This window comes from Rattus rattus, chromosome 5, assembly GCF_011064425.1.
Source record: "Rattus rattus isolate New Zealand chromosome 5, Rrattus_CSIRO_v1, whole genome shotgun sequence".
NCBI lineage: Eukaryota > Metazoa > Chordata > Mammalia > Rodentia > Muridae > Rattus > Rattus rattus.
In genome coordinates this window covers 27,907,349-27,922,008 of record NC_046158.1, presented here as the reverse complement: position 1 = coordinate 27,922,008, position 14,660 = coordinate 27,907,349, and positions in this window count along the sequence as shown.

Genomic DNA, 14,660 nt, shown 5'->3' with positions numbered 1-14,660 from the left:
TAAAACAAGTAAAAGAAGAAGAAAGGAGGAGAAGGAGGAGGAGGAGGAGGAGGAGGAGGAGGAGGAGGAGGAGGAGGAGGAGGAGGGAAGGAGGAGGAGGAGAAAAAGGAGAAGAGGAAGAGGAAGAAGTTCATTACTATAAATCTAGTTTCCCTGATTGGGAAAAAATATTCAAGGCTGTGGTTTTAGTTAATAATAGAACTAAAGAAGCCTGGTTTAATGCACATCACCACAAAAATTAGTCAATTAATTTAGAATATAGTAAACATTAAGGAAAACATTAGTATTTGGATTCTAAATAATGTCCAGACTAGACCTGGTATCTCATGCCTCTAATCCTACCACTCAAGGGCAGAGATTGAAAGACCATCATGAGTTCAAAGCCAACTTGTACATGGTAAGATCTTGGCTAGCCAGGCTACATAAGAAGATGCTGCCTCAAAACTAAATCATACAAACAAAAAACAAGAAGAGGAAAAGGAGACGAAGATGCTGCCTTGAAACTAAACCATACAAACAAAAACAAGAGGAATGAGGAAAAGAAGTTACCATTGTCATTGATTTATATATTATAGCAGTTCATAAAGCTAGAAGGGTAGTTGGGGATTTAGCTCAGTGGTAGAGCGCTTGCCTAGTAAGCGCAAGGCCCTGGGTTCAGTCCCCAGCTCCGAAGAAAAAGAAAAAAAAAAGCTAGAAGGGTAGACATGAAATCCATAGGCTAATTTTAAATGTATTTTAGAATAAATAAAGATCATACATTTAAAACAGCAGATTGTCTTTTCTGTATTGGAATGATGGATGGGTTTTGTTTTATCCTTTATATTTTATTGTACTTTTTAATTAAAATATAGTATGGGGGAAGCTGATATGCCAACTATCAACATCCCTTGCCCCTCAGGCATCAGAGAAGCTAAACATTCTAAATCCTTCAATTCTGTGCTTTATTTATAGCTTACCATCAATAATCATAATCATAATCATGATTGTAGAACAGCCGTATTATTAGTCCTTTCTCAACACCTCAACTGCCACTGGGACCCTCAACTTGTCTGATCAGAACTCTATAACAGCTTTAACCCGTTCTCCCTAGTGGGCCACCCTCCTACCATCTCTTTCTGACTACCTCTAACCACCATACTTTCCCTGTGTGAGCCAGGCTTTCATGCTGACCTCCCACCGGCCCACATTCCCCAAGGCAGGATGGGCAGTCGCCTACCTATGTCTAAGACATCACAGAATCGTGGAACACTCCTCTTCTTGTCCTCCCTGACAGCGAGTTCCCATCTCTGTTCCAAGATTCATTTCCGATGTCACCCCCTTAATCAAAACTACCAGGGGCAGAATTCGTCCCTGCTCCTCACTATGCTTTCAGCACGAGCACTTTATTTAGTCAATGATTGTTAATCCAGATCCTGCTATGTGCCAGGCAAAATGAAGGAGATATATATCGTATTTATTCTCCTGGAGCATGCCAAGAGAGAGACAGACTTTAAATCAAGTATTCACACAAACAAATAATTTCACACTGAGATAAGGATGATGAAACCACTCTATCTACAGAAAGAGGCCAGGTTTGCTCTGAACATGTGTCTGTCCCAGTTTGTAGTGAGTTGTGTTAATGTATTTATTTATTGACACTTCTGCCTTTTGTCACGTGCTTCTGGGTACATCCATGTAGACAATAGGGCTTGGCTCATAGTGGGTGATCAGAGAAAATGTTAATATAAATAAGTGGGAAAAATAAAGTTTAAATACATATCCCAGATGCACCATACCTCATGAGTTAACACATTAGTGTCCATGGACCTCAGTTCTATGTTAACATTATCATCAGAGCCTTCCCCTGTGTTTGTACACTCTTAGTTCTCCCTGCATATACTCTCTGATATCTTCCTAATTTGAGTCATATTTAGGAGATAGAGCTGATGTATTATGTGTAGGTAGTCTAAAGGAAGTTGTTCTTTACTTTTTCTTCTGTTTTTTTTTTCAAACAAATTTTACTTTCAACATAAAAAAATCGAAGGGTTGAAATTTGAAAATCGAAGAACAAATAAAAATAACCCCCCAAAAATTAATTGGACTTTGTCCATCTCAAGCCATTTTTCTTTTATAAACATTACCCCCGTTAAGAGAATGAAAAGGCAAATATAGATTTGGAGAAACTCCTTGCAAGTTATCCCTGACGTTGGCTTGGTAGCCAAGATGCAAAGAGCTCTAAGAACTCAACAACAAGAAACCAAGCAATCAATTATAGTAAATGGGTAAAAAGATATACAGATGCTAAGAGGCACAGCAAAGAAGTCTCAGTATCACTAGTGAAATGCTAATTAAAACCACATGAGATGCTCTACACACTTGTTAGCACAACTGTAGGAAAGACAGGAAAACCCAACAACCAATCACGCCAAGCGCTGATGAGTGACATCTTACATGTCCCTAGTATGATTGCCACTATTGGTGGCTCTCCAAAAACTGACAGTAAGATCCTACTGTTGAAGACAACACCTACACAAACTCATGAAACACGAAGAAGCCTACGTAGCCCTGTTAGCACTACATATTAGTAGTACTCATGGTACTAGAAATCACTCTGCATAACGCCAAAGAGTAAAACTGAACACCAACTCAGCTAAAAATCCTTCGATGTAGATGAGTGAAAACCTCACTGGTTCAGTAGTGGCACAAAGTTTGTGGATGCAACCAATCAATCTATGTGATTCAGGTTAAAGCCTGCTTCATGAGATGGAACCCATACCCAACACTGCTTGGGTGGCCAAGAACTAAATACACCAGGGACCTAGGATAAAACCGAATAGATTAACTCAGCCAAAGGAACATGGCAATAAAATGACCCCTAACTATACTCATAGATCAGCGATGCCTTACTCAGCCATCACCAGAGAAGCTTCCTCCCACAACAGATCGGAACAAATACAAATACTGTCTGTTCACAGCCAGACAATATGCAGAGATTGAAAGACGTTGGAACACTCAGCCTTGAAAGGGAAGTCTTCATCATTTGAAAGGGAGTGGCATCATTTGAAAGGAGTGGGTGTGGACTTGCAGGAGGAAGTATGTCACTGGGGCTGAGTTGATGTTTCAGAGGCTCAAGCCAGGCCCAGTGGCTCACTCTTCCTTCCTGACACCTGCCTATCCAGATGTAGAGCTCTTGGCTCCTTCTCCAGTACCGTGTCTGTCTGCTTCTTCCCATGAGGATAACGGACTAAACCTATGAATCTGTAAGCCCACCCCAATTAAATGTTTTCCTTTATAAGAGTTGCCATGGTGACGGTGTCTTCTTCGCAGCAATAGGACAGTGACTAAGACATACAGAGACTGTGGCAGCATGCATATGTGGGCCTGCATTGGTCTAACAGACCGAATGGGGTCCTAAAGCTGAAAGGAAAAGTTGACAAAGGACTGCATTCCTAACCTAGAAGTTATCTCCAATTAGTAGCCACTTGTAAATGGAAATATTGTTTTCTCGAGAGAGAGAGAGAGAGAGAGAGAGAGAGGAGGAGGAGGAGGAGGAGAGAGGAGGAGGAGAGGAGGAGGGAGGAGAGAGAGAGAGAAGGAGGAGGAAAAGGAGAGGAGGAGGAGGAAGAGAGAGAGAAGAGAGAGAGAGAGAGATGACCTAAAAAAAAAAACAAAAGGGCAGAGATGCAAAAAATCAAAATGTCTCACGCTTACTGAGGCACTCTGGGTAACCTAAGGTTACATGATGCTATTGTTTGTTCTGACCATTATTATGGGTTTCACGTCACTGGCACAGAGGTAAACTTCGTTTTACCTAATATATGAATGCATGAGTTAATTGCTTGAAAATTCCACTCAGTCTATGCTTATCTATTCAGAGAGATATTACCAGTGCTTCCTGTGATGCTGCCTCACAGAGTAGATATGCAATAAATATCAGTTAGATGCATAAACAGATACAAATGAAGACAGAGTTAGGATTTTCCGGGAACAGAACAAAATGTTATATTCAGATTCAGTGTGTCCCCTTCAAAGTCGCTACTTTGGCACACCACATCTTTCATCCCAGAGACAGTGCTTCCATCTCAAAAAATATTCCCCTGCCCCTTTCTCCTTATTAAAATATTGCCCTTTCTTTAAGGGAAGTCGTTTCTCTTAAATAAATTATTTGCTTTCTTTTTTCCCTCAATAGGCAAACAATAAATTTAATGTGTATTAACATTTTGCTCATTTTTTTCTATGCAACAAGTCATGCCTAATGTATCTTCTTTATCTCTATCAAATATAAGAAGTTTATGGAACAGGCACAGAGTACGAATAAAAACTCCAGATTTTATGCAAAGCTTGAGAGATTTGGGCTCGGGAAAAAAAAATCATCTTATTTCCAGATGTATCAGTAAAAGTAATTTTCCTTTATTGGACACTGATGGTTGACATTAAGCTCTTGAAATATCATTAAAATATTTCTGCTCTAGCCAGTTTGCACAGTCAAGTAACTTTTAAAAAATCATTTACAGCTGAACTGCTGCAGTGCAATTTATTACAGAAACTCAATTTTCTCCACCAGTTTTCTACTGGGAAACAGTGATCCTGGCTCTAGGCAGAGACCCACCTCAGATGCTGTAGGGCCTCACTTTATATTTTGTTTCTCTCAGAGAACATTTTCTGCATAAGAACAATGTGCTGGTTAATTTTATGTCAACTTTACACAAGGTACAGTCTTCTTGGAAGTGGGGACCTCAATTGAAAAATAACTCCATTAGATAGGCAGGAAGGAAGGCTGTAGAGAGTTTCTTGATTAGTGATTGATACGGGAGGACCCAGCACACTGGGCAGGTGATCCTGAGTTATATAAGGAAGCACACTGGAGGCTGAAGAGATGGAGAGATGGCTCAGTGGTGAAGAGCACTGACTGTTCTTCCAGAGGTCCTGAGTTCAATGCTCACAACCATCTGTAATGGGTCTGATGCCCTCTTCTGGTATACATGAAGGCTCTCTCTCTCTCTCTCTCTCTCTCTCTCTCTCTCTCTCTCTCTCTCTCTCTCTCTCTCTGTGTGTGTTGTGTGTGTGTGTGTACACTTTTTTAAAGGAAGCAGACTGAGAAAGCTAAAAGAAGCAAGCCAGTGAGCTACATTTCTTCAGGGTCTCTGACTCTATTCCTGCCGTGTTTCTTCTGAGTTAAGCTCCTGCCCTGACTTCCCTCCATGACTGCCTGTAAGTTGTAAGCTGAAATAAACCCTTTTATCCCCATGTTACCTTTTAGTCTATATTTTAACATGGCAACAGAAAACAAACTGGGACACACAGACTCCTTCCTTCATGTGCTTTCCCTTGTAATTCTTCACATAAATACACGTTTCCTAGTAAACATTGACAATAAAAATATTTGGCAGGAAGGGGAGAAAAGTGGAAAGATGTGGCCAGAAATATGTAAACTAAACAGGGCATTGCAAAGAAAGACTGCAGAGAAGCCTAAAAGGGCCTACCTTTATTTTTCCAAGTCTTCTCTGTACTGGAGATAAGGTTGAAGTACTGAAGGACTGGTTGAATTACCCCTCAATCTTTCCCCTTTACCCAAAACCAAGGAGGGTAAAGTAGGCAAAATTTCATGACATTAGATTCCTATCATCCCATCATCACTGATGCCTTCAATTCCACCAGAAAAAAATATCCTTGATCAGAGAACAGAGAGACAATAGTGTGGTTCAAATGTGCTCCCCACATACAAAGTACATGGTAAAAATACTCTCTCTAGTACAACAGAACTAATCCTTAATTCTTAAAAATTGGGGTTCTTCAGAACATGGCCAGACCACCTGTGCTCTAACCCTCATAGAATGAGTCTACTATAAAGGAAGAGCATCTTGTCCCCTCTCTTACTCCCTGTACCAGCCTTTCTGCCTTTGTCACATTTGCATGGGATGACACAATTTGAAGACTTTCACCAGACGCCAACTTCTTCATCTTGGACTTTCTAGCACCTAAACTTTAAGAAAGAAAGAAATCTCTGTTCATTCTACTTAGTCTCGGTTGTCTGCTATAAATGCATAAAGCAGTATAAGACCGAGTACCTTGGGCTGACAATTAGTGAAGACTGATTGGGGCAAACTACTGGCTATAGAGTGCCAAGATAGGATCACCCAGTGTGGAGTTGGTTAGGTGGGTTCAATAAAGTAAGATAGTTTTTGAGACTTATATATAAAGCTTCGCTCCTCTATACTTGTGTCCAGAATGAACATTATAAAGCAATCATGTCTTGGTCTCAGCCCCTTCTTAGTGTATGGCTTCTTATAACTACCACCAACAAATGGAACAAGAAAAGACAATTTTCAACATAAATTATAGGAGCAGCAAGCTTAGCACTCTGTGGGTGAGTATAAGACAGAAGCTGGACTGGCGAGATGACCCAGTGAATAAAGGCACTTACTGCCAAGTCTGATGGCCTGGGTTATCAGAAGCCACGGGAGGGGGGAGAGAATGAACCCCAATGGTTGTATTCTAACACCCATATGTGTTCGTGTTTGTGCTGAAAAGATGGCTCAGGGGTTAAGAATGCTTGCTTCCCTTCCACAAGACTCAGTGTCAGTTCCTAGAAACTGTCAGAGGGCTCCCAGTTACTTATAACTATAACTCCAGGTGAACTACATGGGCACTTAAATATATGCAGCACTCACTCACACAGACACAAACACATAAGTATAAGTGAAATAATTTTTTAAATATTTTTTTAAATCACAGAATTTGAACATTCATAGTGCCAAAAGATTCTGTACAGTGTGCTACGGGGAAAGTCACCAAGTAATGTCACCTGTTTGTATACTCTGCCTCTACAATACTGACAGCCAGAGGTGATATGATCACTGGTTCAATAGCGGCATAGCTGTTATGGGAGCAACCAACTTCTTTCTGATCAGAGTTGAAGCCTGCTCAGCAGGAAGAACTCATGTCTGGTGTGTGAGCCTGGTCAAAAGACCACAGCTATGGTAGTACAGGCTGAATGGAGGAATCTATTATGGTTGTTTCATTAAATTGGCATGTTTTCAAAATGCCTTCTAAATATTTTAGTTTATAATGATATACTAAACGGGCTATCTCAGCCTTGGTGAGTGGCTGGCAGCTAGTACAGAGACTCAAGACTGATCAAAGTGCTAAGAGTAAGTAACTCTTGACTGCTCAGAAATAGCTACATCACCCCTTTCAAGATCTGGGGGGCGTCGTGGAGGGCTAGAGAGAATGTAAGAGACAGAAAGTGGAACTCAGTACCGGGCAATGACATCTTCTAGATATAATATGACTGTAATGATCATGATCTCACAGAAGCAGTGTTTACTACAAAAAATCCTATACAAGAACAGGCCTACAGCAATCTGTCTTGGGTGGTGGAGAGGCTCAGAATATCCTCCTTGAAGTGCTATGGATAGTTAATGAAGAGGTGGGGCCATTTCACTGATAAGTTGCCCAAACTAAATAACCCGGTATCTCTGCTTATGTCAGCAACACTGGTTCAACTCTGGGCCCCCAAACAAAAGACATGAGCTAGGAGTTGGGGGCCAGTTGGATAGGAGAAGGGGCTCATCAGAAGATAAAAGGGAACAAAGAGTAAAAAAAGTGAATCTGGGTTGGGGATTTAGCTCAGTGGTAGAGCGCTTGCCTAGCAAGCTCAAGGCCCTGGGTTCGGTCCCCAGCTCCGAAGGGGGAAAAAAAAAAGTGAATCTGAATTCTTTAAGTACTTGTACAGAATTTTTTAAAAACACATTGTATTCGTGTGTGAAATTATTTAAAAAAAATAACAGACGCTATGGTAATTACACTATCACGCAAGTGACTGACTATGGGTTGGTTGAAGAAAGGGAAAAAAAAAAAAACCAAACTGGACTCAAAATCAACTTTTTTCTCCTCATCAAGCCCAAGACTCACTACGTTCTTCACTCACACAGTTTCTTTAGCTCTTGTGGAATTAATTTTGTGTTTAATATGGTGTATTTCGTGGGGGATGGGCTTTAGAGAGCCCCATCCCAACAGACATCTGTCCCAATCTCAAGAGCTGAAACTCACATAGTTCCATGACCTTGGATACTGGGGTCAATAGTGCTTTTCTCTACTGGGTTAAATATGAAGGAAACCAAAAGCCCAGATCTTTGCTGGGAAAAATACGCACTCTTGGAAACAAGACTGCTTGCTTTCCAAGGATGCTTTAAAGTGGTGCTTTCTAATCTATGAGTAATGTCGCAAGCTACCATTCTAGTTTGCCTGGTATTGCTATTATAAAACAATAACCAAAAGCAACTGGGGCATGAAAGGGTTTATTTCAGTTCGCACCCTACAATCTATCATGAAGTCCTGGCAGGAACCTGGAGACAGGAACTGAAACAGAGTCGATGCAGCAGTGCTCTTACTGGCTTGTTTTCCATAGCTAATCCAGTTTGCTTTCTTATATACACCTGACTAGGGGTATCACCACCATGGCTGGCCTGAGCCCTCCTATGTCAGTTGTGAATCAAGAAATGCCCCAACAGACTTACTTATCTTTGGGCTAATCCAATGGAGGCATTTTCTCAATCAAGGTTCCTTCTTCCCAGAGTATATCATGGTGACAGAAAGTCAAAACAACAACAACAAATAAACAAACGAAAAACACACCTAACCCACATAGTTACCCATTCCAGCCAGTCTGTGCTTTACAAAACCTGCCTTGAAACCACCAAGTCCAGGCTCTAAAATGCTCATAAGTACTTTGTGAAAAAAACTTTGACGAGAACCCAAAAGAGAACAGTGGTTATATAATTCAGTGTTTGCAAGCACAGGAAAGTCAGCTACTAACATTTATGATTTAAAAATGGGCAGTAGGGTAGGATGTGGGTGTTCTCTGAAGAAAAGACATTTGACTAGGTCCGTAGGCATGGTTAATTGTCCGTGTTACATCTAGAATTGGAAAGTCTAGGACAAAGTGAGGGGAGCTGCCAGAGGCTTGGATCTCCTGAGTTGGGCTGGTCCTTGTCTATTTGTATGCACATCTGTTTGTATTGTTCTTTAATTTCCCAATTTGAAGATGTTAAGGCTAAACATCATATCCAGGAGGTACTCTTCACTTTGCAGTTCATCTATTCAGTTCAACTTTTCTTGTCCATAGGCTTCTTCTGCAGGCAAGTCTGCTTAACTTGATGTTTCTCAGGGGATGAACTTTAGAGAGTGCAGTTCTACCAGACATGCATCCCAATGCTAAGAGCTGAAACCAATATAATTCCATACCCTTATATTAATCAATTCTGGGACCATACTTTTCTCTCCCATGTTAAACAGGACAGAACCAATAGGCATTTACTTGTTCATAGGTTTTTCTAGTGGTCATTAGAGTGCATAACAGTATATAATCTTACACTTAATACTCTATACTGTACCTGGCCATAACATTCTATTTCTTCTGCCTTTTCCCACCGAGGGATTACAGGATGCTTAAAAAGGCTTCTATAGCTCTCTAGCAGTGTGTTGCTTCTCAGTACCTTCTATGTAGTGTCTTAGTCAGGCTTTCTATTCCTGCACAAACATCATGACCAAGAAGCAAATTGGAGAGGGAAGGGTTTATTCAGCTTACACATTCATATTGCTGTTCATCACCAAAGGAAGTCAGGACTAGAACTCACACAGGGCAAGAAGCAGGAGCTGATGCAGAGGTCATGGAGACATGTTACTTACTGGCTTGCTTCCCCTGGCTTGCTCAGCTTCCTTTCATACAGAACCTAAGACCACCAGCCCAGGGATGGCACAATGTACAATGGACTGCCCCCCCAACCCCCATTGATCACTAATTGAGAAAATGCCTTACCGCTGGATCTCATAGAGAGGCATTTCCTCAACTGAGGCTCCTTTCTCTGCGATGACTTAGCTTGTGTCAACTTGACACACAAAACCAGCCAGTACAGTAGAGTATAGATCTCCTTCTTTAGAAAGGTCTCGGATGTCACAGGTTTCTAGAGTCCAGCTTCCGGGATCCCAGCAGCAAGTCATTGCTCTTTTGTCCTCGGACCTAGGCAAAATCCTGCCAATCTAACACAAAAGTGTCTCTTTGTCACTATTATCTCTGGCCAATAGAGAGGATGGATGCTATGAAAATAAACAGAATAATCAAATTTGGAAGTAATAAAGTTTCCTGAAATTCTGTGCAACTAGCAGTAAATTTTGTTGACATCACAGGTTCGTTTACTAACTATGAATCAAACCAAATTTATCTACTATACACTCGAAAAATAATGAGCAACAGAAAAACGTAGTTGATATCATCATGTCTTATAAAGCTTTCAGCCTAGCGAGGGGCAAAATCATTGATCAAATATCCTAACAAGTAAACATGAAATATGAGAGTGTTGACATGGGGAATTTGGAAGCTCTCAGAAGGTATGCTCAAGAGATTAAATACCTAACTTATTTTACTATAGAATACACTCATGCAAAAGGTATTTATAACAAGCCATTAAGCAATTCATTAGATGGGCGCTAGTGGAATTCTGCTTCCAGAGAAGATGGAGTAGCTGGGATCAAATTTACCCCTTGAACTACAACTGCTAAAAGCCAGACAATATTTATAAGACACTGAAGATCAGACTTCAAAAGACATAATTCTGATGGACAGAAAACATTAAACAATATTCCTGTTGGATTTCTCACCATGAGAAACAAAAGCTACAACTAGTGGGGAAGAGAGAAATTCAATAGGATTCACGTGAACACGAGGAGGACAGGAACTCGATCTCTTGTCTCACTTACGTAGGTATGTTAGGGTGGGACCTTTTAAAGTAAAGCCACCCCTGCAGAGGTCTTCTTTCTCTCTGCCTTTAATACCATTCTTTCCCTGGACTTCCCGCAGGAGGAGAAGTTTCCATCTATCAAACCTTTGGCACACCTAACAAACGTGAGGACCTTGACTGTAGTGGATTACCCTGCTGCTGCTTGTATTCCAGTGCTAGTATTGGGCCTCCAAGACTGGTTACCTCAGAGATGAGAGAGTCCGCGGGTAGACACTAGCTAAGTCACCCTGCCTTCAAATTATTTCTGATTGGTAAATAAAGATGACAATAAAGAAGCTGCAGGAGATGCCACCATGGGGTTAGGTAAGCCATAAAAACATGACCCGGAGGCCTGGCCAAAGTTAAGGGCAGCCCAGATGTAGGATGATGTCATACAGGTGAAGGCAGGTGCAAGATAGAACGAGGCCTGTCATTGGACGAGAAGGAAGGATGGGCGGGAGAAAAGTTTGAGGGAAGAGGAGGAGACTGGAGGAAACGGAAGAGAAGCTGCAGAGAACATGGAGGCTGATGTTAAGATTCCACTTTGGGGGTTGGGGATTTAGCTCAGTGGTAGAGTGCTTACCTAGCAAGCGCAAGGCCCTGGGTTCGGTCCTCAGCTCCGAAAAAAAAAAAAAAAAGATTCCACTCTGTGTATTTTCAGGTTGTTATGAATATTCTTAAGGGATGGATGTGTATAGGGCTTTGTATGTCTAGGTGGGCAATTATATCTTATCATTTGGATCAGAGGTTATTGTGTTGTGTGTTCTTTCTTGTCGCGATTTGAGTTTGGGAGTGTGTGTGGCAGCAGGGACATCTGGGTTGCAACAGAATTGGGATGTGTGTTTCTGGCAAGATATCTACCAGATATCTTGGGGCACTGCGGTGCCAGATCTAGTCGGGGGGAGAAGACAGCCCTTTATTTTTTATAATTTTACAACGACACCCAGATAAAACATATAAGTAATAATCCAGGGTTATCTATAGGAAAGCCAGTTCTAATAGCATAGAGGTTGAAAAGTGTGACCTCCTTCAGGTACAAAATGCATCCATGTCAAAGGTTTCCTTCAGCTCATTAGTTAGTAAGGAAACAATATATTTTTAATGTAGCCCAAGGAGTAGTAGTAATAATAGCAACAGCGGTGTCTGCAACTTAATAATAAAAACATGTCAGGATAGGGTTGGTGGGAATAAAACTGGCTCATAAAGAATAAACCATCTACTATAAACTTATGACTATTTCCTAGTGTGCATCCATCATTTACAGAGGTTTTTACTTTAAATTTCAGTTCACGTTGTTTTATTTTTTGTGTTTTATTTTATAAACATGTAGGATTTCTTGCCTACATGTATGTGTATGCACCGTGTGTATACCTGTGCCCACAAAGGCCATGCTAATTCCCTGGAATAGGAGTTTCATTTAAGAGCCATCATGTGGGTGCTGAGACCTGAATCTGACAAAATTCTATAACCTGGCCTGTTGCAAAGAGATCCCATGTCAACTGGTAGAATTTTGTCAGAGAAAGACATAAATAATTTATGTCAAGGGACTAGAGAGCTGGCTCAGCCCTTAAGAGCACAGAGTAGTCCTCCATGGGACCTGTGTGATGTTTTGGGGGAAGGGGATATGGATCAGATCTGAGTGAGGGAAAATTGGGGGTATTGACACAATCTGGCCTTCCTGCCAGAGAGTGACTAGCTTCTTCACTCACTAAGTCTCCAACTGGTTGGGACAAGGCGCCACGGAACAGGCAACTTTTCTCAGTAATTGGAAGAGCAGGTAAGAGGCCATGAGCTTGTGGCTGAACATGTTTGAAAAGTCATTATTTGAGAAGGATATACAGAAAGAAAACTATGTCAGTTCGCGTAAGACACAGTAACAAAGCAAATATTTTTTTTTTTACAAACTCTAGGTCCTGAAATAAAACCATCTGTCTTGGGCCATGGTGGGGTTATGGGGCTGTGGTTATAAAAAGCATTAACAAAATTGTTTTAAGCATAATGAAGCCTCCAGAAACTGAACTAGCAATTCTTAGTCTGCGTTCAGTACAGCAATTACAGTGTAGCAGACAAGAGGCTTGGCAGGTCAACCCTGTCTCCACCTGCTTTGGACTTATTCCCCTGACAAACCATACAGAAATGGGGTGACTGAACAAGGCTAGCTGGTAATGGATTGTCTCTGCTTCCCTTGGCTTTAGCGGAGGCATCCGAGGGGAGGGGTGGAGGATGAACTGTCATCACTTAGAGGACACTGCCACTGCTGCGACCTACAACCCGTGAGCTCTGTGAGGCCGCTTGTCTTAAAGGGCACTGGAAGGCCTAAGAACTAATGTTGGTCTGACCTCATCCTGCCCCTCATTCTCTCACAAACCAAGCCACAAAGCTGTAATTCTCCTTTGTGGGGCAAGCCATACAAACTCTACAACACTGTCCCCCCAAGCAAGTCATAAAACCCATAAAAGACACTACCATAACTTTTCCTGCCCCTCTGTGTCAGAGCAGGCTTTAGCCTCTCTCTCTAGAAGGGGGGCTTGCTTCACGCCAGGAAGCCAAGCAGAATCTGGCCAGCCAGGCCTTGCCAGTTCCCCTCTGGGCCTACCCTTAAGTGCAGCTGTTTGTTCTTTACTAAATCTAAGAATAAAAGTAGCCGGGTTTCCCTGGGTCTTTGAGTCATCATGCTGAGGGCTTTGTGCCACAGAGCACTTTCATTAAACAAATGTGTCCTGCTCTTTTTTTTCCGCTGTCTGACATTTTTGGTAAAGGTGCGAGCCATGGTCCTCAGGATGGTGAGTCAAGCTGTCGCTGTCATGGCTGACCCTCCTACAGCTTCCTCCCTCCTTAGGGGAGGAGAAACTGGTAGAAGACCTCAGGCAGACTGCCTTTGTGATTGGGTTCACCAGCCACCCACCTACTGTCACCACTGCCTGAATGGACTTGTTCAAGGAAAACTACTACGTTCTGTCTTTTCATAGAAATGTCAACAAAAGAGAATACATCTCAAAACCATGCAGGAATGGGCCTTGTTATCTATTTTTTTCACTCATTATGATTTGTTCTTATAGCAAAAGATACGTTTCAGTTTGGTGGCCGGTTTCAAACCTTCTTGTCACCTACATTCTGTTTTTCACTACAGGGATGCCTGCTCAAATTTTAGAGCAATTATATTTTCCTTAATTTTCTTGCCTTTTCTTTTCCATCTTTCACCTAACTCTGCATTTTCATTTGCATACATTTCATCACATTAATTTTCCAATCATTATAACAACTTAAAAGTTTCTGCTGACCTGTTTTCATTATCAAGAGTCCTTTGTCTTCTGATTTCCGGGACCCTGTTCCTGTTAACTGAATGTAATTGCCCTGATTGTCTAAATACAGTTATACATGGGGCTCTTTGTAAAGACCACATATTTGTGCTAATACGACAGCCTCCTCTGCCCCAGATACTGCCCATCTAGTTCTTCCAAAGGGTTAACATTTAAGCACAGGCAGCTAGCTAACTGGAAAAAAAAAATCTGTATTCTAAATCGGTTATCAGAAGCCTAACACACGTTTGTCTTTGTGCTAGCAGCCACAAATGAAAGAACAGAAACTTTTTTTCTCTCATGTTGTGGAGGATGAAAGTCTGAAATGAATGTATCCTTCGAGAGGACTTTAAGGGTGAGTTCCTTCTTAGATATCTTGGTTATTCCTCCACTGGTAGGACCACATTCTGATCCTGTCCTTGCTATTACACAGTGCTCTTCCTGTATGTCTTCTTGTCTCCTCTGTTTTCTCTTCAGGGCAGTAGTCATTGACTAAAGCCAGTATGGTCTCATTATAACTCATTATGAACTGTGTTCAAGAGACATCACACTCTGAAATATCAGAGGCCAAGACTCCAACTTATGTGGCAGGGGGAGGGGCACA